Source organism: Heterodontus francisci, chromosome 16 (assembly GCF_036365525.1).
Source record: "Heterodontus francisci isolate sHetFra1 chromosome 16, sHetFra1.hap1, whole genome shotgun sequence".
In the NCBI taxonomy this organism is placed as follows: Eukaryota; Metazoa; Chordata; class Chondrichthyes; order Heterodontiformes; family Heterodontidae; genus Heterodontus; species Heterodontus francisci.
Window position 1 is genome coordinate 99,289,648 of NC_090386.1, and position 22,065 is coordinate 99,311,712.

Consider the following 22,065-nt stretch of genomic DNA (forward strand, 5'->3'; position numbering starts at 1 on the left):
AACCTTTGATGTGGCACCTTATCAAATGCCTTCTGGAAATCTAAGAACAGGACATCTACCCGGTTCCCCTTTCTCCACAGCACATGTTACTACTTCAAAGAACTTCAATAAATTGGTTAAACATGATTTCCCTTTCAAAAACCATGTTGACTCTGCCTGATTACCTTCAATTTTTCTAAGTGCCCTGCTATAACATCTTTAATAATAGCTTCTAACATTTTCCCTAAGACAGATTTTAAGCTAACTGGCCTGAAGTTTCCTGCTTTCTGTCACCCTCCCTTTTTGAAAAAAGGAGTTAGATGAACTATTTTCCAATCTAATGGAACCTTCCCTGAATCTAGGGAATTTTGGAAAATTAAAACCAACGCATCAACTATGTCACGAGCCACTTTTTTTTAGGGCCCAAGGATGAAGTCCATCAGGACCCGGGGACTTGTCAGCCCGCAACTCCAACAATCTGCTCAGTACCACTACCCTGGTGATTGTAATTTTCTTGAGTTCCTCCCTCCCTTCCATTTCCTGATTTACAGCTAAGACTGGGATGTTACTTGTCTTCTCTATGGTGAAGACCGATGCAAAATACCTGTTCAATTCATCTGCCATCTCCTCATATTACCTTAATAATTCCCCAGACTCACTTTCTTAAGGACCGATGCTCACTTTGTTAAGTCTTTTCTTTTTCAACTCTTTTCTTTTTAAAATATCTATAGAAACTCTTACTATCTGTTTTTATATTTCTAGCTAACTTTCTCTCATACTCTAATTTTTCCTGCCGTCTACCATCACTCAGTTACCAAGGGACTAGATTACTCATAAAAATCACTTACATCCTATATAGGATTACATCGGATACATGGCACAGAAACAGTCTATTCAGCCCAACCAGTCCATGCTGGCATTTGTGCTCCACTCAAGCCTCCTCCCTTCTTTCCTCATCTAAATCTATTGTTGTAACCCTTTATTCCCTTCTCCCTCATATTCTGATCTAGTTTCCCCTTAAATGCATCTATACTATTCACTTCGACCACTCCCTGTGGTAGCAAGTTCCACATTTTCACCACTCTCTGGGTAAAGAAGTTTCTCCTGAATTCCCTATTGCATTTCTTGGTGACTATCTTATATCGATGGCCTCTAGTTCTACTCTTACCCACAAGTTAAACATTCTCTATGTATCCACTCTATCAACACCTTTCACAATTTTAAAGACCTCTATTAAGTCACCTCTCATCCTTTTTTTCAAGAGAAAAGAGACTCAGCCTGTTCATCCTTTCCTGATATGTATACCCTCGACTTTCTGGTATGATCCCTGTAAATCTTCTCTGCACCCTCTCCAGTGCCTTTATATCTGTTTTATAATATGGCGACCAGAATTGCACACAACACTCTAAGTGTGGTCGAACCAAGGTTTGATACAGGTTTAGCATAACTTCCCTCCTTTTCAATTCTATCCCTCCAGAAATAAAGCCTAGTGCTTGGTTTGCTTTTTTTTACAGACATGCTAACCTGTGCTCCAACTTATAGTGATTGATGTATTTGTACGGCAAGATCCATTTATTCCTCTACAACACCTAGACTTAGAGCTTCCAAGTAATACGTGACCTCTCTATTCTTCCAACAAAAATGTACAACCTTACATTTATTTATGTTGAACTCCATTTGCCAATTATTTGCCCATTCTGCAAGTTAGAACCATAGAAAAATTACTGCACAGCAGGAGGCCATTCAGCCCATCATGTCTGCACCAGCCAAAATAAAAACTAGCCGCAAATCTAATCCCACCTACCAGCACCTGGTCCGTAGCTTTGCCAGTTCCAGCACTTCAGGTGCATGTCCAGGTACCTTTTAAATGAGTTGAGGGTTTCTGCCTCCACTACTGATCCTGGCAGTGAATTCCAGACACCCACCACCTTCTGGGTGAAAAAGTTTTTCCTCATGTCACCTCTAATCCTTCTACTCATCACCTTATACCTATGCCCCTAGTAATCGACCTCTCTGCTAGGGGAAACAGGTCCTTCTTGTCTACTCTATCTAGGCCCCTCATAATTTTGTACACCTCAATTAAGTCACCCCTCAGCCTCCTCTGTTCTAAGGAAAACAACCGCTGCCAATCCAATCTTTCCTCATAGCTGCAACTTTCAAACCCTGGCAACATTCTTGTAAATCTCCTGTGTACTTTCTCCAAAGCAATTATGTCCTTTCTGTAATGTGGTGACCAGAACTGTATGCAATACTCCAGCTGTGGCCTAACCAGCATTTTATACAGTTCTAGCATTACATCCCTGCTTTTGAATTCTATACCTCGGCCAATAAAGGAAAGCATTCCATATGCCATCTTCACTACTCTATCTACCTGTCCGACCACTTTTCAGGGACCTGTGGACATGCACTCCAAGGTCTCTCACTTCTTCTACCCCTCTCAATATCCTCCCGTTTATTGTGTATTTTCTTCCTTTGTTTGCCCTCCCCAAATGCATTACCTCACACTTCTCCAGATTGAATTCCGTTTGCCACTTTTCCGCCCATTCAACCAAACCATTGATATCATTTTGGAGTCTACAGCTATCCTCTTCACTCTCAACTACACGGCCAATTTTTGTGTCATCAGCAAATTTCCCAATCATGCCTCCCACATTTAAGTCCAGATCATTAATATGTACCACAAACAGCAAGGGATCCAACACTGAGCCCTTTGGAACACCACTGGAAACAGATTTCCATTCACAAAAACATCCGTCGACTACTATCCTTTGTTTCCTGTCACTGAGCCAATTCTGGATCCAACCTGCCACATTCCCCTGTATCCCATGGGCTTTCATTTTACTGACCAGTCTGCCATGCGGGACCTTGTCAAATGTCTTACTAAAATCCATGGAGACCACATCCACTGCACTACCCTCATCAATCCTCCTTGTTACTTCCTCAAAAAACTCAATCAAGTTAGTAAGGAATGACCCCTTAATAAATCCATGCTGACTATCCCTGATTAATCCGTGCCTTTCGAAATGGCAGTTTATCCTGTCTCTCAGATTTGATTCTAATAATTTACCCACCACCCAGGTCAGACTGACTGGCCTATAATTATTTGGCCTATCCCTCGCACCCTTTTTAAACAATGGTACAACGTTTGCAGACCTCCAATCCTCTGGCACCTTGCCCGTATCCAGTGAGGATTTGAAAGCGATCCTCAGCACATCCACTATTTCCTCCCTGGCTTCCTTTAAGACCTGGGATACAATCCATCCGGCCCTGGTGATTTATCCACTTTCAAGAATGTCAGACCCTCTAGCATTTCCTCTCTCATTATGCTTATCATATTTAATATTTCACACACCTCCTCTTTTACTACAATGTCTGCATCATCCCTCTCCTTTGTGAAGATCTAGACAAAAACTCATTCAGAGCCCTGCCCACATCTTCTGCATTCACTCATAAGTTCCCTCGTACATCTCTGATAGGCCCTACCCTTTCCTTAGTTATCCTCTTGCTCTTAATATACTGATAAAACATCTTTGGGTTTTCCTTGATTTTACCTGCCAATAATTTTTCATGTCCTCTCTTTGCTTTTCTAATTTCCTTTTTTACTTCACCCCTGCACTTTCTATACTCCTCCAGGCTTTCTAAAGTATTAAGTTTTTTGTGATCGTCATAAGCTTTCTTTTTCTGCTTTAACTTACCCTGTAAGCTTCTAGATAACCAGGGGGCTCTAGATTTGGCAGTACCACCCTTTATCTTTGTGGGTACATGCCTACACTGTGCCTGTAGAATCCCGCTTTTGAATGCCTCCCATTGGTTTGCCACTGATTTTCCTTCAAGCAGCTGTATCCAGTCCACTTTCGCCAGGTCACCTCTCAGTTTCGTAAAATTTGCCTTCCCCCAATTTAGAACTTTTACTCCTGTTTTATCTTTGTCCTTTTCCATGATTATGCTAAAACTTACTGTATTATGATCACTATCTCCAAAATGGTCACCTACTTCATCCATTGCCTAGCTTCATTTGCTAAGATTAAATCTAGAGTTGTGGCCCCTCTCGTTGGGCTTGTTACGTGCTGGCTAAAAAAGTTCTCTTGAATGCAGTTCAAGTATTGTATGGCCTCTGTGCCCTTCACACAGTTTGTATCCCAGTTAATATTGGGGTATTTGAAATCCCCAACTATTATTGCCCTATAGTTTCTGCACTCAGAAATTTGCCTACATATTTGTTCCTCTATCTCCCTCTCACTATTTGGGGGTCTATAGTACACTCCTAGTAATGTGGCTGCCCATTTTTTATTTCTGAGCTCAACCCATATGGCCTCATTTGATGATTCATTTAGCATATTATCCCTCCTCAAAGCTGTTATTGATTCCTTAACCAATAATTCTACACCCCCTCCTTTTTTATCTCCCTCTCTATCCCGCCTGAAAACTATATCTAGGGATGTTGAGCTGCCATTCTTTCTCCTCTTTAAGTCAAGTTTCCATTATAGCAATGATATCGTGTTGCCACGTGTCTATCTGTGCCCTCAGCTCATCGGCATTATTTACTATACTCCTTGCAATTAAATAAATACCCTTTAACACTGCTAAATTCCTGTGCTGCACACTGTTTAACCTTTGCTTCTTCTGTCTGTCAGAGTCACTCACTAATTTTCTGCCTCCTGTTCCCTGCCCTGAAATTGTCCTATCTAAGACAGCGCTCAGGTTCCCATCCCCCTGCCAAACTAGTTTAAACCATCCCCAACAGCACTAGCAAACCTTCCTGCAAGGATATTTGTCCCAGTCCCGTTTAGGTGCAGACTGTCTGGATTGTACCGGTCCCACCTTCCCCAGAACCGGTCCCAATGCCCCAGAAATCTGAAGCCCTCCCTCCTGCACCATCGCTCCAGCCATACATTCATCTGGTGTATTCTCCTATTTCTATACTCACTAGCACGTGGCCTTGGGAGTAATCCGGAGATTACTACCTTTGAGGTCCTGCTTGCTAATCTTGTTCCTAACTCCCTAAACTCAGCCTGCAGGACCTCATCCCTCTTTCTTCCTATATCGTTGGTACCAATGTGGAATATGACCCCTGGCTGTGCACCCTCGCCCTCCAGAATGCTCTGTACCCGCTCGGTGATATCCATGACCCTTGCACCAGGGAGGCAACATACCATCCTGGAATTACGTCCGTGACCACAGAAACGCCTGTCTGTTCCCCTAACCATAGAATCCCCTATCACTATTGCTCTATTGTCTTTTCTCCTCCCTCCCTGCACAGCTGAGCCACCCATGGTGCTCTGGTCATGAGTCTTGCTGCACTCTCTCTTTCCCATCGGTACTCAGAGCTGAATACCGGGTAGAAAGTGCTTCGGGGTCTCCTGCACTACCTGCCTTGACCTTCATGTCTGTCTGGCAGCCACCCAGTCCCTCTCTGCCTGTGCTCTCTTAAGCTGCAGGGTGACTACCTCCTGAAACGTGCTATCCACGTAGTTCTCTGCCTCACAGATGCGCCACAGTGATTCCAGCCGCCTCTCGAGTTCCGAAACCTGGAGCTCAAGCTTCTGCAGCCAGTGACACTTCCTGCAGATGTGTTTGTCAAGGACACATGGTGTGTCCACGACTTCCCACATACCACAGGAGGCACATTCCACTTGGCCGAGCTGCCCTGCCATTACTTAGCTTTACTACTAATTATTGCTAATGTAATAAGTAGAATAACTTACTAGTTACTTGCCAATCAGCTTCTTCCCCTGTACTATGGAATTAATTAATTAAATTACTTAATTAATTAATTGTTTATTAATGTCTTCCTGTAATTTGTTGCAGTCCTCCTCAATGTTGAATATCTCCCCCAATTTGGTGTCATCCGCAAGTTTAGAAATTGTGTTTTTGATTCCAAAGCCCAAATTATTAATGTAAACAGTGAAGACCGGTGGTTCCAGCAGTGATCCTTGTGGAACGTCACTTCTCACCTTCTGCCACTCTGAATAACAACCCTTTACTCCCACTCTCTGCTTTCTGTCTTGAAGCAAGCTAGCAATCCAGTCTGACACTTGTCCCCTGATTCTGCATTCTCTGACCTTATTCATTAATTTATTGTGGGACACTGTATCGAAAGCCTTTTGGAAATCCAGATAAATTACATCTACTGCATTACCATTGTCTATTCTCTCCCTTACCTCCTCAAAAATTTAATAAGTTTGGTCAAGCAAGACTTTCCCTTTTGAAATCCATGCTGACTATTCATTATTCTATTTTTTGTTTCTAGATGTTCTTCTATTCTCTCCCTTAGTAGAGATTCCATTATTTTTCCAATTTTAAGCATCCCTGGGCATGTTCTGTCCCCTTTCTTAAATATAGGAATTATGTTAGCTATCCACCGGTCTTCTGGAACTGCACTTTTTACTATCAAATTATTAAATATGTGTAGTAATGCCTAAGCTATGTCTTCCCTAGATTCTTCTAAAATGTGTGGATGCAATCCATCCAGACCAGGGGTCTTATCCTCTTTGAGTTTGAGTAGTTTATTCAATACATCCCTTTTTAAAAAAATGCACTTATCTCATTACTCATCTCATCATTCAATGTCATGTCCACCTGTTCTATCTCCTTGGTAAATAACGAAGTGAAATAATTATTTAATATTTCTGCCATCTGTCTATTGTTACCTGTGATATGATCCTGCCTATCCCTTAATGGTCCTATTCCCTTCCCAGCCTTCCTTTATTTATTGATGTGCCGATATTTTGCTATTTTGTTTTATGTTCCTTGATAATTTAATTTCATAACTCTGCTTTATCTTCCTAATTGTTTTTTGACTTCTCTCCTAATCTCTTTGTATTCTCTGTTATCGTACACTGCTCTGCTGTCTATGTACTTGCCTCTGTTTTCTCCTCTTACCATTTTACCAACAAAAGCACAAGAAGGTTAAAGTTCACATTCATGCACCATGTGAAAATGTGTTAAGATCACAAGACCAACGACATTTTCTGTTACTCATTTTAATTTACCAATCAGGAATGCAATTAGCCTGAATTTCCAATTGTTCACATGTAGCATTGGGTTAATGTTGTGGATGGCTGACTTAGGTGATGAAAAAAGAAAAGAAATGTCTATGTAAGGATATTATATCATAATTAAGCTAAACATTAACAAACTATTTAATATTTTCCACTAAAGGAGGAGCTAGTGAAGGTTAATAGTTACTATAAAATATAACTTGCATTACTAGAATGAGTTGTTTATTCTTTTACTGCTTAATAAAGTAAAATGGTAATTAAAGTCTATGTCAAAATCTAGTGTTGTGTAAACATTCCATCTTTTAAAGACAAAAAGTATTATTGTCGCTGGGTCAAAATCCTGGCACTCCCTCCCTAACAGCCCTGTGGGAGCACCTTCACCACAAGGACTGCAGTGGTTCAAGATGGCAGCTCACCACCACCTTCTCAAGGGAAATTAGAGATGGGCAATAAATGCTGGCCTGGCCAGCAACATCAATATCTTGAGAATGAAAAGAATAGAAACTGAAAGCCACGGTAAAACCCATAAATGAGCTGAAGGAGGCTGTCTACCCAGTCTCTCAACACAATACAAGTGCACTTAAGTAGCTTAACATGTGAAAACACTCTGGGATATATGGACAGACAGCATCAGGATTTACTTTGATAATGGTATGATTTTATAAAATCATACAGTCCTGACATACAGAGTAACATCAATGGGATGAAACTGAAATGTGTAATATTAGCATGCAAATGCTTAACACATTTGTGTGAAACTCTTTGGCTCACTATTTTTATGGAGACACAAAGAATCATTTACACGACATGAGATAATAAAACAACAGACAGAGGAATGCCATACAGTGATCGTATACTGATGCAGGTGACGTCACTCTGGTGTTTTGGGATTATGATGTGTTCCACAGCAAGTTGTGATTCTGCAAAAGATTCCCATGCAAAGAAAAATGAAACCCCCATAATTACAGGGGATTAAAGCATTTTGCCAATTCCAACAGCAGCACCAAACACTCCTGGGGCAAGTATAGTAGGGCTAGATGCAGCAGAAAGCTTCCTCTAATCTGCCCCAACAATTATTCAGCTCCAACCTCAGACTACCCATACTGCACCAGTGTGACACCTTCCATTTGCCACCTTTCTGGTAACAAGTCTCATATCGTCAGGAGCCTCTGAGAATGCCCAATGGTAACAAATTAAAATATTTTCTGCTATGGACATGTTTCCACCAAGAACTGGCTTGAAAGTTCTGCAAATTCAGTTCACGTAGAATCCTTACAGCCAGCAGATAATGAAGACTTTGATCACATCACTCTGAGATGCACATATCCCAGGACCCAAAGATAAAAAGGCAGTGAGGTAATGTATTGCACAAGGTACAGTAACCTAGTGGGTTATGTACTGGACTAGCAACCGAGTGGCACTGAATTCAAATTCCACCATGAATTCAAAAGAATCTATGAAAAGAAACAAAGACTTGTATTCAAACAGCACCTTTCATGACTTCAGGATATCGCAAAGTAATTAAGCTAATTAAGTATTTTTGAAATGTCATCACAGTTGTAATGTAGGAAATGCAGCAGCCAATTTGTGCACAGTAAACTTTTATTCATTTATGGGTTAGCACCAGAAAATGCCCATGAAAGCTACTTGTTATAAAAACCAAGCCTATGAGATCCTGAGGGGTCTTCACAGGGTGGATGTGGAAAGGATGTTTCCCCTTGTGGGAGAATCTAGAACCAGGAGTCACTGTTTAAAAATAAAAATAAATTTAAAAATAAAAATTTAAGACAGAGATGAGGAGAAATTTCTTCTCTCAGAGAATCGTGAGTCTTTGGAATTCTCTTCCTCAAAAGATGGTGGAAGCAGAGTCTTTGAATATTTTTAAGGCAGAGGTAGATAGATTCTTGATAAGCAAGGGGATGGAAGATTATCGGGGTAGGTGGAAATGTGGAGTAATCAGTTCAGCCATGAACTTACTGAATGGCGGAGCAGGCTCGAAGGGCCGAGTGGCCTACTCCTGCTCCTAATTCGTATATTCATATGTTTGTATTAACGTCCTTCGGGGTGAGGATCCTGCCACCCCTACCCAGTCTGAGACTCCAGTTCCACAATGCATGGTCGATTTTTCATGTCTCATGTTAACTCAGGGTGACAATAAATATTGACTTGTTAGTGTTGCCCACCTTTCAAGAACAAATAAAATGGACAATTCCAAAAAAGAATGAATGTGCTTTTGTGGTACCACCAGTTCTGAAGACATTGACTTCTGGCTGGATTACGTGCCTCCTGGTACCTTGACATTCTTCAAGGGTAAGCCTTGGCAGTCAGTGTCACCAGTCTGTGGAGGGCATCACCCAAACTCCATACACACATGGTTTTCAGCAGAGATGACGGGATTGAAATCAGGAAGTGGATGTTTCCCTTTCACCAGGGGTGCCGAGGTCATGAAGATCCCTTACTGCTACTTTATTTGTCTTCCGCTAACTCCCCAAAGACTGGGGATCAAATCCGAACAAAATTTCACTTGAATCAATGTGAGTTTCATTCAGGAGGCAGTGCTGGACTTTGGGGAAACTCTGTTGAATTGTTTTTGCTTACGTCAGAAACCAGGCACTTTGCTAAGAGAGGAAAAGTCCTTGGTCTACAGTTGAGTTACTCAATCATAGTCAGGATTGGCCGTAGGCACCCTTGGCTCCAAGCGAAAAAAATATCAGCCAGGGTTACAATGCTGGAAGGTGCCTGTAGAGGTTGAGTAAGAATAAGATTAGCTGTAATGCTCGATCACATTTATAAACAATCTACCAACACTCACTGTCCCATCTCTCCCATGGAGATTGGGTGTACTTGTATCTCAGTATAAGTCAGCACAATGTGACAGGGCAGGGCTGGAATGGCCTGGAATAGGGGACATCAGGAGAACACCCGAGTGTCCCTGTGAATGGTTCCAGTGCCCTGTATGATCAGTGTTCTCTCTGCTCTGTAAGAATCCCAAAGATTTCAAGTCGGGGGAGAGCATGACTGGGAGCAAGCCCAGAATCTTAGTAAAATCAAATCTGTTGAAAAATATACCAGAGAAAAGTTCCTCATAATAATTGGGAGACCCTTTTTTATAGTTTTCAAAAAACAGTAATAGAAATAATGACTTATAAATGTCAAAAGAGTGATTCAGTGCCTGTTTTTCTCTTACACAACAATAAAAGCAAAATACTGCGGATGCTGGAAATCTGTTTTTCTCTTATTTTCCATTAAGGGTTTATTATTTCTATACTCAATAAAAGTATCCCAGTCTGTAACTTGCCGCCTGGGAATGCGGGGTACAGTTAACTTCACACTGTGGGGATTGTATTTGAATGCAGTGATACACATGGGCTGCTATTCCCCCACTTTGCAGGAGGAGTGACTTTAAACTTCCCAAAGCTTTCTTCAAAAACCTCTTAACAAAATGCAGGCATTTTGCTACATCCGGGAAATGAAACATGAGCAGTACGTGGATTGCAATGGTTTTTTTTTGCTTTCTGTATGATGTCGCTGTACCATTATCAATAAGTAAAAGCCCATGCGATTGGTGGATCTCAAAGTGGGGGAGAGAGAGTGGGGTAAGAAAGAAACAGGCAAAGAGGGAAACTGCAAAGGGAGAAATGCAATTTTCCTTTGCATTTTAAAAAAGTGCATGAACGAGTGCAATCTGCAATGACGGGATGTGCATGGTTATTTGCTCTTTGTTGTGTGTGTGTATACCTGATGCGGCCAATCGAGCAGACTCTAACAGAAATGCAAATCTGCACAATGGAACAGGCACCGGGCCGTGGCCCCGCCCCCGCGCGCGCGCCGCGTAACCCAGCTTGAAACGGGAAACGCCGCCGCGCGGCTCTGACGGACAGCCACAGGAGACCAATGGCAGGTGCGGAAACGTTGACGGGCGGGCACTCTGACCAATGAGCGCCCCGGTCGCTGGGGAGGGGCGGGACGCGGCTGGCAAAGGGGGCGGGCTTCCGCTAGCAGGTTGGGTTGCGCTGGAGCCTGTGCGAGCACCGTCGGCAGTAAAGTTCCCAAATAATAGCTGTTTGTATTTTGGCTGTAGCAGTGGCCATTTTAGGTAAGTACTTGTGGTAACTTTACTATTTCAATCACCCCCTCCCTCCTCGCAGCATCTTTCTCTTCAAGTCTCCAGTCTACCTGTGATGGAAACTATCAGCTCGGTTTGTGGGGAATGGAAGTGGTTGGAAACCAGTGCTGCACTTTTCTCCCCTTTACCCTCTCCCTGTCTCTGAATCACCATCTCTCTCCCCCCCCCCCCCCCCCACCCCCCCACCCACCCACACACACACACACACATCCCCACCCCACCCCACCCCATCCATTAGAAGTGTGGAATGTTTAAATCCACCTTCCAGGAGCTGGGCTCTGAGGTAAAGTTGGGGGAGGGGTTGGATGGCTATGGGTTGTAAGGTTTGGGGGGGTGGGATTAATTCCCCTCACCCTCCCATACACCCTCACCCGCCCCCCCCTCCCATACGCCCTCACCCCCCCATACACTCTCACCCCCCCCTCCCACACACCCTCACCCCCCCCTCCCACACACCCTCACCCCCCCATACACCCTCACCCGCCCCCCCCTCCCATACACCCTCACCCCCCCCCATACACCCTCACCCGCCCCCCCTCCCATACACCCTCACCCCCCCCATACACCCTCACCCGCCCCCCCCTCCCATACACCCTCACCCCCCCTCCCATACACCCTCACCCCCCCTCCCATACACCCTCACCCCCCCTCCCATACACCCTCACCCCCCCTCCCATACACCCTCACCCCCCCCCATACACCCTCACCCCCCCCTCCCATACACCCTCACCCCCCCCTCCCATACACCCTCACCCCCCCCTCCCATACACCCTCACCCCCCCTCCCATACACCCTCACCCCCCCTCCCATACACCCTCACCCCCCCCCCCATACACCCTCACCCCCCCTCCCATACACCCTCACCCCCCCCTCCCATACACCCTCACCCCCCCCTCCCATACACCCTCACCCCCCCCCCTCCCATACACCCTCACCCCCCCCTCCCATACACCCTCACCCCCCCTCCCATACACCCTCACCCCCCCTCCCATACACCCTCACCCCCCCCTCCCATACACCCTCACCCCCCCCCTCCCATACACCCTCACCCCCCCCCTCCCATACACCCTCACCCCCCCCCTCCCATACACCCTCACCCCCCCCCTCCCATACACCCTCACCCCCCCCCTCCCATACACCCTCACCCCCCCCTCCCATACACCCTCACCCCCCCCTCCCATACACCCTCACCCCCCCTCCCATACACCCTCACCCCCCCCTCCCATACACCCTCACCCCCCCTCCCATACACCCTCACCCCCCCTCCCATACACCCTCACCCCCCCTCCCATACACCCTCACCCCCCCCTCCCATACACCCTCACCCCCCCCTCCCATACACCCTCACCCCCCCCTCCCATACACCCTCACCCCCCCCTCCCATACACCCTCACCCCCCCCTCCCATACACCCTCACCCCCCCCTCCCATACACCCTCACCCCCCCCTCCCATACACCCTCACCCCCCCTCCCATACACCCTCACCCCCCCCTCCCATACACCCTCACCCCCCCCTCCCATACACCCTCACCCCCCCCCTCCCATACACCCTCACCCCCCCCTCCCATACACCCTCACCCCCCCCCTCCCATACACCCTCACCCCCCCCCTCCCATACACCCTCACCCCCCCCTCCCATACACCCTCACCCCCCCCTCCCATACACCCTCACCCCCCCCTCCCATACACCCTCACCCCCCCCTCCCATACACCCTCACCCCCCCCTCCCATACACCCTCACCCCCCCCTCCCATACACCCTCACCCCCCCCTCCCATACACCCTCACCCCCCCCTCCCATACACCCTCACCCCCCCCTCCCATACACCCTCACCCCCCCCTCCCATACACCCTCACCCCCCCCTCCCATACACCCTCACCCCCCCCTCCCATACACCCTCACCCCCCCCTCCCATACACCCTCACCCCCCCCTCCCATACACCCTCACCCCCCCCTCCCATACACCCTCACCCCCCCCTCCCATACACCCTCACCCCCCCCTCCCATACACCCTCACCCCCCCCTCCCATACACCCTCACCCCCCCCTCCCATACACCCTCACCCCCCCCTCCCATACACCCTCACCCCCCCCCTCCCATACACCCTCACCCCCCCCTCCCATACACCCTCACCCCCCCCTCCCATACACCCTCACCCCCCCCTCCCATACACCCTCACCCCCCCCTCCCATACACCCTCACCCCCCCCTCCCATACACCCTCACCCCCCCCTCCCATACACCCTCACCCCCCCCTCCCATACACCCTCACCCCCACCCCCATACACCCTCACCCCCACCCCCATACACCCTCACCCCCACCCCCATACACCCTCACCCCCACCCCCATACACCCTCACCCCCACCCCCATACACCCTCACCCCCACCCCCATACACCCTCACCCCCACCCCCATACACCCTCACCCCCCCCCATACACCCTCACCCCCCCCATACACCCTCACCCCCCCCATACACCCTCACCCCCCCCATACACCCTCACCCCCCCCATACACCCTCACCCCCCCCATACACCCTCACCCCCCCCATACACCCTCACCCCCCCCATACACCCTCACCCCCCCCATACACCCTCACCCCCCCCATACACCCTCACCCCCCCCATACACCCTCACCCCCCCCATACACCCTCACCCCCCCCATACACCCTCACCCCCCCCATACACCCTCACCCCCCCCATACACCCTCACCCCCCCCATACACCCTCACCCCCCCCATACACCCTCACCCCCCCCATACACCCTCACCCCCCCCATACACCCTCACCCCCCCCCATACACCCTCACCCCCCCCATACACCCTCACCCCCCCCCATACACCCTCACCCCCCCCCATACACCCTCACCCCCCCCCATACACCCTCACCCCCCCCCATACACCCTCACCCCCCCCCATACACCCTCACCCCCCCCCATACACCCTCACCCCCCCCCATACACCCTCACCCCCCCCCATACACCCTCACCCCCCCCATACACCTCACCCCCCCCATACACCCTCACCCCCCCCCCATACACCCTCACCCCCCCCCATACACCCTCACCCCCCCCCATACACCCTCACCCCCCCCCATACACCCTCACCCCCCCCCCCCAGACACCCTCACCCCCCCCCCCAGACACCCTCACCCCCCCCCCCCAGACACCCTCACCCCCCCCCCAGACACCCTCACCCCCCCCCCCAGACACCCTCACCCCCCCCCCAGACACCCTCACCCCCCCCCCCAGACACCCTCACCCCCCCCCCCAGACACCCTCACCCCCCCCCCCCCAGACACCCTCACCCCCCCCCCCAGACACCCTCACCCCCCCCCCCAGACACCCTCACCCCCCCCCCCAGACACCCTCACCCCCCCCCCAGACACCCTCACCCCCCCCCCAGACACCCTCACCCCCCCCCCCAGACACCCTCACCCCCCCCCCCAGACACCCTCACCCCCCCCCCCAGACACCCTCACCCCCCCCCCCAGACACCCTCACCCCCCCCCCCAGACACCCTCACCCCCCCCCCCCAGACACCCTCACCCCCCCCCCCAGACACCCTCACCCCCCCCCCCAGACACCCTCACCCCCCCCCCCAGACACCCTCACCCCCCCCCCCAGACACCCTCACCCCCCCCCCAGACACCCTCGGCTCCCCCTCCCAAGCCACCGTCATCCCCCCCCCCCACCCCCATTCCCCCCCACCCCCCATTCCCCCCCACCCCCCATTCCCCCCCCTCTGCTTCCCCCCCCCTCAGTCCCCGTCTCTGCCCACCACTCCCCAATCCCCCGGTCTGGTTCTTCCTCACCCCACTTCACTCACGGTATCTCTGTCTGTGTAACTGGGAGACTTTTCTGATTGAGTGGAGAGGAAGTGCCTTCAATGATTTGCCCCCTTTTGTTGCTTAAAGGATTTGGAACGGGGGGAGAATAATACATTTATATTCGAGCTGAAGCTGGAGTTTGTACCTGGTTTGGCACACGATATTCCACAACTTGCATATATTTCAGACTTGAATCTGCAAATATAATTTTTGTTGGGGGGGAGGTGGTGGTTGTATAACATTTTACTAAACCAGAAATTACTGCATTGTTCTTCCAGGCACATATATAAAAGCTTAAGGTTTTCAGATCTGTATAAAAATTGATGGGCATCTTTAAATTTTATTTTATCTAGTTAGATTTATAACTTTTAAAATCTATTTTAAAATGTTTCCTAATCTGTAAAACATTTAAGTCTCATGATTTGCCTGAATAAACTATATACTAAATTAGTGTTAGAATATTTTAATGTTTCGGGTATCTTGAGTAATATTTTGTTTTATCCATTTCAAATCATGGCAAAATATTTTAAAGTAGTCTCCTTTACCAAAAACTAAAATCCTCCCTTTCTGTTTGTTTTAAATTGAATGTTGTGCTTTTGTAAGCAAGCTGATACTGGGTATTTGATTTATTTTTCTTTAACAAATCCAGAAATGTTTGCTTGTAGTTAGAAGTTGAAGTATTCCTCTGCACCCCTCCCCCTCGCGCTTTCCAGACACACAACCATACTGAAGATGTGGATCCATATCCCAAAGGAATTCACTAGCCCTTTGGTGCCTCATTGTTCTTTTCATTCTTCCTGGCCTAATGCACCAAATGGGGTACTTGGGAACTGAGTTGTATTTTTATTCTCAGTAGATGTATTTGGAGGTTCCATCCAGGCCATGCTGCTTCATTTTATTCCTCTCTTCTCAACAACACTTTTTCCTTGCCAAACTTTGCATTCGTTTAAGAATTGAGCACAGAATAGTAAAATACAGTTGCATTTAAAATCCCCATTTAAACTACCAACCTGAAGGACAAGGGCAGCAAATACATGGGAACACCACCACCTGCAAGTTCCCCTCCAAGTCACACACCATCCTGACTTGGAACTATATCGCCGTTCCTTCACTGTCGCTGGGTCAAAATCCTGAACTCCCTTCCAAACAGCACTGTGGGTCTACCTACCCCAAATAGACTGCAGAGGTTCAAGAAAGCAGCTCACCACCACCTTCTCAAGGGCAATTGAGGATGGGCAGTAAATGCTGGCCTGGCCAGTGACGCCCACATGCCATGAATGAATAAAAAAAAAACGACTTCAGATTGGTGGTTAAAGAGGGCAATAAATCTTTATTAAGATGGTGTGAACACCTCTCTGGGTAAATTTGGGGTATAATGTCCCAAATATCCTACCTGTGGCATTCCAGTCACTAACCTACAACTCCCTGTTGTGCACAGAACAAGTTAAGTGAGCACAGGATCAGGATTGCTGTGATAACTTTACAGTCAAATAGTATGCTGCCATTTCTTGTGTAAGGAGCCACCTGGACCCTGGGGCTCCGTTGTCTGTGCTGAGTTAGTTGACACTGGCTGGAGTTCCTGCATCTCGATTGTTCTCCCCATGATCCTTCCTGGTGACTGAGCCTCTTGATGTCAGTTGATAAGTCAAGCAACAGGCTGACATCGACATACTCATAGAATCATACTTTACATCCAATGTCCCAGACAGCACCATTGCCATCCCTGGGTTTGACTTGTCCCACCGGCTGGACAGACCCACCAGAGGCGGCGGCACTGTGGTCTACAGTCGAGAGGCAGTTCCCCTGGGAGTCCTCAACATTGACTCCAGACCCCATGAAGTCTCATGGCAGCAGGTCAAACATGGGCAAGGAAACCTCCTGCCGATTACCACCTACTACCCCCCCCTCAGCTGATGAATCAGTAGTCCTCCATGTTGAACACTACTTGGAAGAAACACAGGGTGGCAAGGGCACAGAATGTACTCTGGATGGGGGATTTCAATGTCCATCACCAAGAGTGGTTCGGTAGCTCCACTATTGATCGAGTGGGCGCAGTCCTGAAGGACATAGCTGCTAGACTGGGTCTATGACAAGTGGTGAGGGAACCAACAAGAGGGAAAAACTGACTAGACCTTGTCTCCACCAATCTACCTGTTGCAGATGCATCTGTCCATGACAGTATTGGTAGGAGTGACCAACGCGCAATCGTTGTGAAAATGAAGTCCTGTCTTCAAACTGAGGATGCCCTCCCTCGTGTTGCGTGGCACTGCCACCGTGCTAAATAGGATAGATTCAGAACAGATCTGACAACTCAAAATTGGGCCTCCATGAGGTGCTGTAAACTATCTGCAGCAGCAGAATTGTAGTCAACCACAGTCTGTACCCTCATGGCCCGGCATATCCCTCGCTCTACCATTACCATCAAGCCAAGGGATCAACCATGGTACAATGAGGTGTGCAGGAGAGCATGCCAAGAACAGCAACAGGCATAGCTAAAAATGAGGTATCAACCTGGTGAAGGTACAACACAGGACTACTTGCATGCCAAACAACAGAAGCCGCATGCAATAGACAGAATTAAGCAATCCCACAACCAACAGATCAGATCAAAGCTCTCTAGTCCTGCCACATCCAGTTGTGAATGGTGGTGGGCAATTAAACAGCAAACCAGAGGAGGAGGCTGCACAAATATCCCCATCCTCAATGATGGGGGAGCCCAGCAGATCAGTGCAAAAGAAAAGGCTGAAGCATTCGCAACCATCTTGAGCCAGAAGTGCCGAGTGGATGATCCATCTCGGCCTCCTCCTGAGGTCCCCAGCATCAAAGATGCCAGTCTTCAGCCAGTCCAATTCATTCCATGTGATATCAAGAAAAGGCTGCAGGCACTGGATACTGCAAAGGCCATGTGTCCTGACAACATCCCATCTTTAGTACTGAAGACCTGTGTTGAAGAACTAGCCGCACCCCTAGCCAAACTGTTCCAGTACAGCTACAACACTGGCATTTACCCAGCAATATGGAAACTTGCCCAAATATGTCCTATCCACAAAAACCAGGACAAATCCAATCTGACCAATTACTGTCCCATCAATGGGGAGACGGTGGCTTAGTGGTACTGTCATTGGACTAGTAATCCAGAGGCCCAGGCTAATGCCCGGTGACACTGGTTCAAATCCCACCACAGCAGTTGGTGGAATTTAAGTTCAAGTAGTTAATAAAAATCTGGAATTGAAAACTAGATTCAGTAATAGTTTCACCATCATCGATTGTTGTAAAAACCCATCTGGTTCACTAATGTCTTTTAGGGAAGGAAATCTGCCGTCCATACCTGGTCTGGTCTACATGTGACTCCAGACCCACAGCAATGTGGCTGACTCTTAACTGCCCTCTGAAATGGCCTAGCAAGCCACTCAGTTCAAGGGCAATTAGGGATGGGCAATAAATGCTGGTGCCGCCAGTGACGTCCACATCCCATAAAAGAATAAAAATAAATCAGTCTACTTTCGACCATCAATGATGGAAGGTGTTGTCGACAGTGCTATCAAGTACATGTACTCAGCAATAGCCTGTTCACTGATGCTAAGTTTGGGTTCTGCCAGGGCCACTGGGCTCCTGACCTCATTATAGCCTTGGTCCAAACATGAACAAAAGAGCTGAAGGCGAGAGGTAAGAGTGACTGCCCTGGATAACAAGGCAGCATTTGACCGAGTCTGGCATCAAGGATCCCCAGCCAAACTGAAGTCAATGAGAATCGAGGGGAAAGCGCTGCACTGGTTGGAGTCATTGCTAGCACAAAGGAAGATGGATGTGGTTGTTGGAGGCCAGTCATCTAAGCCCCAGGACATTGCTGCAGGAGTTCCTCAGGGTAATGTCCTAGGCCCAACTATCTTCAGCTGCATCATCAATGTACATCCTTCAATCATAAGGTCAGAAGTGGAGATGTTTGCTGATTGTGCAATGTTCAGCACCATTTGCGACTCCTCAGATACTGAAGCAGTCTGTGTAGAAATGCAGCAAGACCTGGACAATATCCAGGCTTGGGCTGATATGTGGCGTGAATGTTATATGCCTCTTAAGTGCCAGACAATGACCATCTCCAACAAGAGAGAATCTGACCATCTCCCCTTGACGTTCAGTGGCATTATGATCACTGAATCCCCCACTATCGACAGCCTGGGGGTTACCATTGACCAGAAACTAAACTGGAGTAGCCATATAAATACCGTGGCTACAAGAGCAGATCAGAGGCTAGGATTCCTGCGGCAAGTAATTCAGCTCCTGTCTCCCCAGAGCCTGTCCACCATCTACATGGCACAAGTCAGGAGTGTGATGGAATACTCTCCACTTGCCTGGATAAGTGCAGCTCACACAACACTCAGGAAGCTTGATGCCACCCAGAACAAAACAGCCTGCTTGATTGGCACCCCATCCACAAACATTCACTCCCTCCACCATCGACGCACTGGCAGCAGTGTGTACCATCTACAAGATGCACTACAGCAATGCACCAAGACTCCTTCAACAGCACCTTCCAACCCCGTGACCTCTACCACCTAGAAGAGCAAGGACAGCAGATGCATGGGAACACCACCACCTGTAAGTTCCCTCCAAGCCACACACCATCCTGACTTGGAACGGCGATATAGTTCCTTCACTGTCACTGGATCAAAATTCTGGAACTTTCTCCCGAACAGCACTGTGGATGAACCCACAGCAGGTGGACAGCAGTGGTTGAAGAAGGCAGCACACTGCCACCTTCTCAAGGGCAATTGGGGATGGGCAACAAATGCTGGTTTTGCCAGTGCTGCCCACATCCTGAGAAAGAATAAAGAAAATCGAATTGTGGGGCTTGATGGGATTGGAGAATCCCCATCCTGAACTTATGGTCATGGATCCTTCCTGAATAGGCTGGAGCTTTTCCCTAGAAAAGAGAAAACTTGAGAGGTGATCTTATAAAGCTCTTCAAGATTATGAAGGGGTTCGATAGGGGGTGAGACCAAAACTGGAAGTCATAAAATATAAGATGCCACCAATAAATCCAATAGGGAATTCAGGAGAAACTTCTTTATCCAGAGAGTGGTGAGAATGTGGAACTCGCTACCACAGGGAGTGGTTTAGGTGCACAGCATCGATGCATTTAAGTGGAAAAGCTCATGAGGAAGAAAGGAATAGAAGGATATGCTGATAGAGGGGTGGAAGGGAGGCTGGTGTGGAGCACAAACACCAGCGTAGACCTGTTGGGCTGAATGACCTGTTCCTGTGCTGTAAATTCTATGCCATTCTGTGGGCACTCACCTGATCATGCTCGTTCTTGTGGTACTAGAGGTACAGATTGGTTCTCTCATCACTGACTTACATAGACACTTGAGCAAAGTTTCTATTTGTCTAGTTCCCAGTCACCACCATCAGCATCATCGCATGTTGCTTCACATAGTTGGTTAGTGGGTTTGTACATTTTCATCTCTTGGGGTCCTTGGTTGTCCTGGTGGAGGAAGATCCCTTTGTTTTGGGTCCTGAGGCCAGATGTAAATGTTGGGCATTTTCAGGCCTTTTGGGGCAGGGCTCCAAGAGCCCTGGATGTGTCGTGTGACTGGCCAAAGGCTGCCTACTTGCCTATTTTTCTGACCTGATTATTGGTGGCCAACACTGGATGTGGAATGTCACTGGTCTGCTGAGTTGATTTTTACCTAGTCTACTTATCAGACCAAGTTGCTGAAGCACGCAGGAGAATTGGATTGATGCAAGTATGATACAGGCACTTTTGTTGAGAAATGCTGAAAGGTGGGATTAGGCTGGGTGGCTCGTTTTTCGGCCAGCGCAGACGTGATGGGCCAAGTAACCTCTTTCTGTGCTGTAAACATTCTGTGATTCTTTGATTGACATGATGACCACATGTTCTTGACCTGGTCCATACTCTAGCAACTTTAAGAGAAGGACATTGTTATGTTGGCAGGCTGAAGAAGCTGGGATTGTTCACCCTCAGAGCATAAGAACACAAGAAATAGGAGCCATTCAGCCCTTTGAGCCTGCTCTGCCATTCAGTGAGATCATGGCTGATCTACTTCAATGCCATTTCCTGCACGCCCCCCTTATCCCTTGATGTTTTTAATATGTAGAAATCTGTCGATCTCCGTCTTGAACATACTCAACAACTGAGCCTCCACAGCCCTCTGGGGCAGAGAATTCCAGAGATTCACCACCCTCTGAGTGAAGAAATTCCTCTGCATCTCAGTCCTAACTGGTCTGCCCCTTATTCTGAGATTGTGTGCCCTGGTTCTAGACTCCCCAGCCAGGGGAAATATCCTTCCTGCATCTATCCAGTCAAGCCTTGTAAGAATTTATTATTGGATGAGATCACCTGTCATTCTTCTAAGCTCCAGAGACTGAAGACCCAGTCTTCCTCATAGGGCAATACCTTCATCCCAGGAATTAGTTTGGTGAACCTTCGTTGCACTATCTCTATGGCAAGTATATCTTTGCTTAGGTAAAGAGACCAAAACTACCTACAATAATCCAGATCCGGTCTCACCAAGGCTCTATATAATTGCAGTAAGACCACTTTACTCCTATACTCAAATCCTCTTGTAATAAAGGCCAACATACCATTTGCCGCCTTAATTGCTTGCTGTACCTGCACATTAGCAAGGTGACTCATGAACAATGACACCCTAGTCCTTTGAAGTTCAACACTTTCCAGCCTCTCACCATTTAAGAAATACTCTGTATTTCTGTTTTTCTTACCAAAGTGGATAACCTCACATTACTCCACAATGTATTCCATCTAACAAACTTTTGCCCCTCACTTAGCCTCTCCAAATCACCTTCAAGCATATTTGCATCCTCCTCACAACTCACACTTCCACCTCGTTTTGCAATCTGAAAACTTGGAAATATTAAATTTAATCCCCACATCCAAATCATTGATATAGATTGTGAATAGCTGGGGCCCAAGCACTGATCCTTGCGGAACGCCACTAGTCACAACCTGCCAACCTGAAAATGATCCATTTATTCCTACTCTTTGTTTTATGTTCGTTAACCAGTTCTCAATCCATGCTAGTATATTCCCCCAATCCCATGTGCTCTAATTTTGTTTACTAGCCTCTTGTGTGGGACCTTATCAAAAGCTTTCT

At 47.9% G+C, this 22,065-nt stretch overlaps 1 protein-coding gene across 3 annotated transcripts in view; it reads left to right on the forward strand.

Annotated features, from left to right (window-relative positions):
• Positions 1–10,992: 10,992 nt before the first annotated feature.
• Positions 10,993–22,065, forward strand: part of chd6 (chromodomain helicase DNA binding protein 6) — a 344,698-nt gene continuing 333,625 nt past the window's right edge. For all 3 annotated transcript variants that reach the window (XM_068048713.1, XM_068048715.1, XM_068048714.1), the window contains exon 1: positions 10,993–11,076. The gene's annotated coding sequence lies outside the window, so the exon portion shown is untranslated. The remainder of the gene's footprint in view (positions 11,077–22,065) is intronic.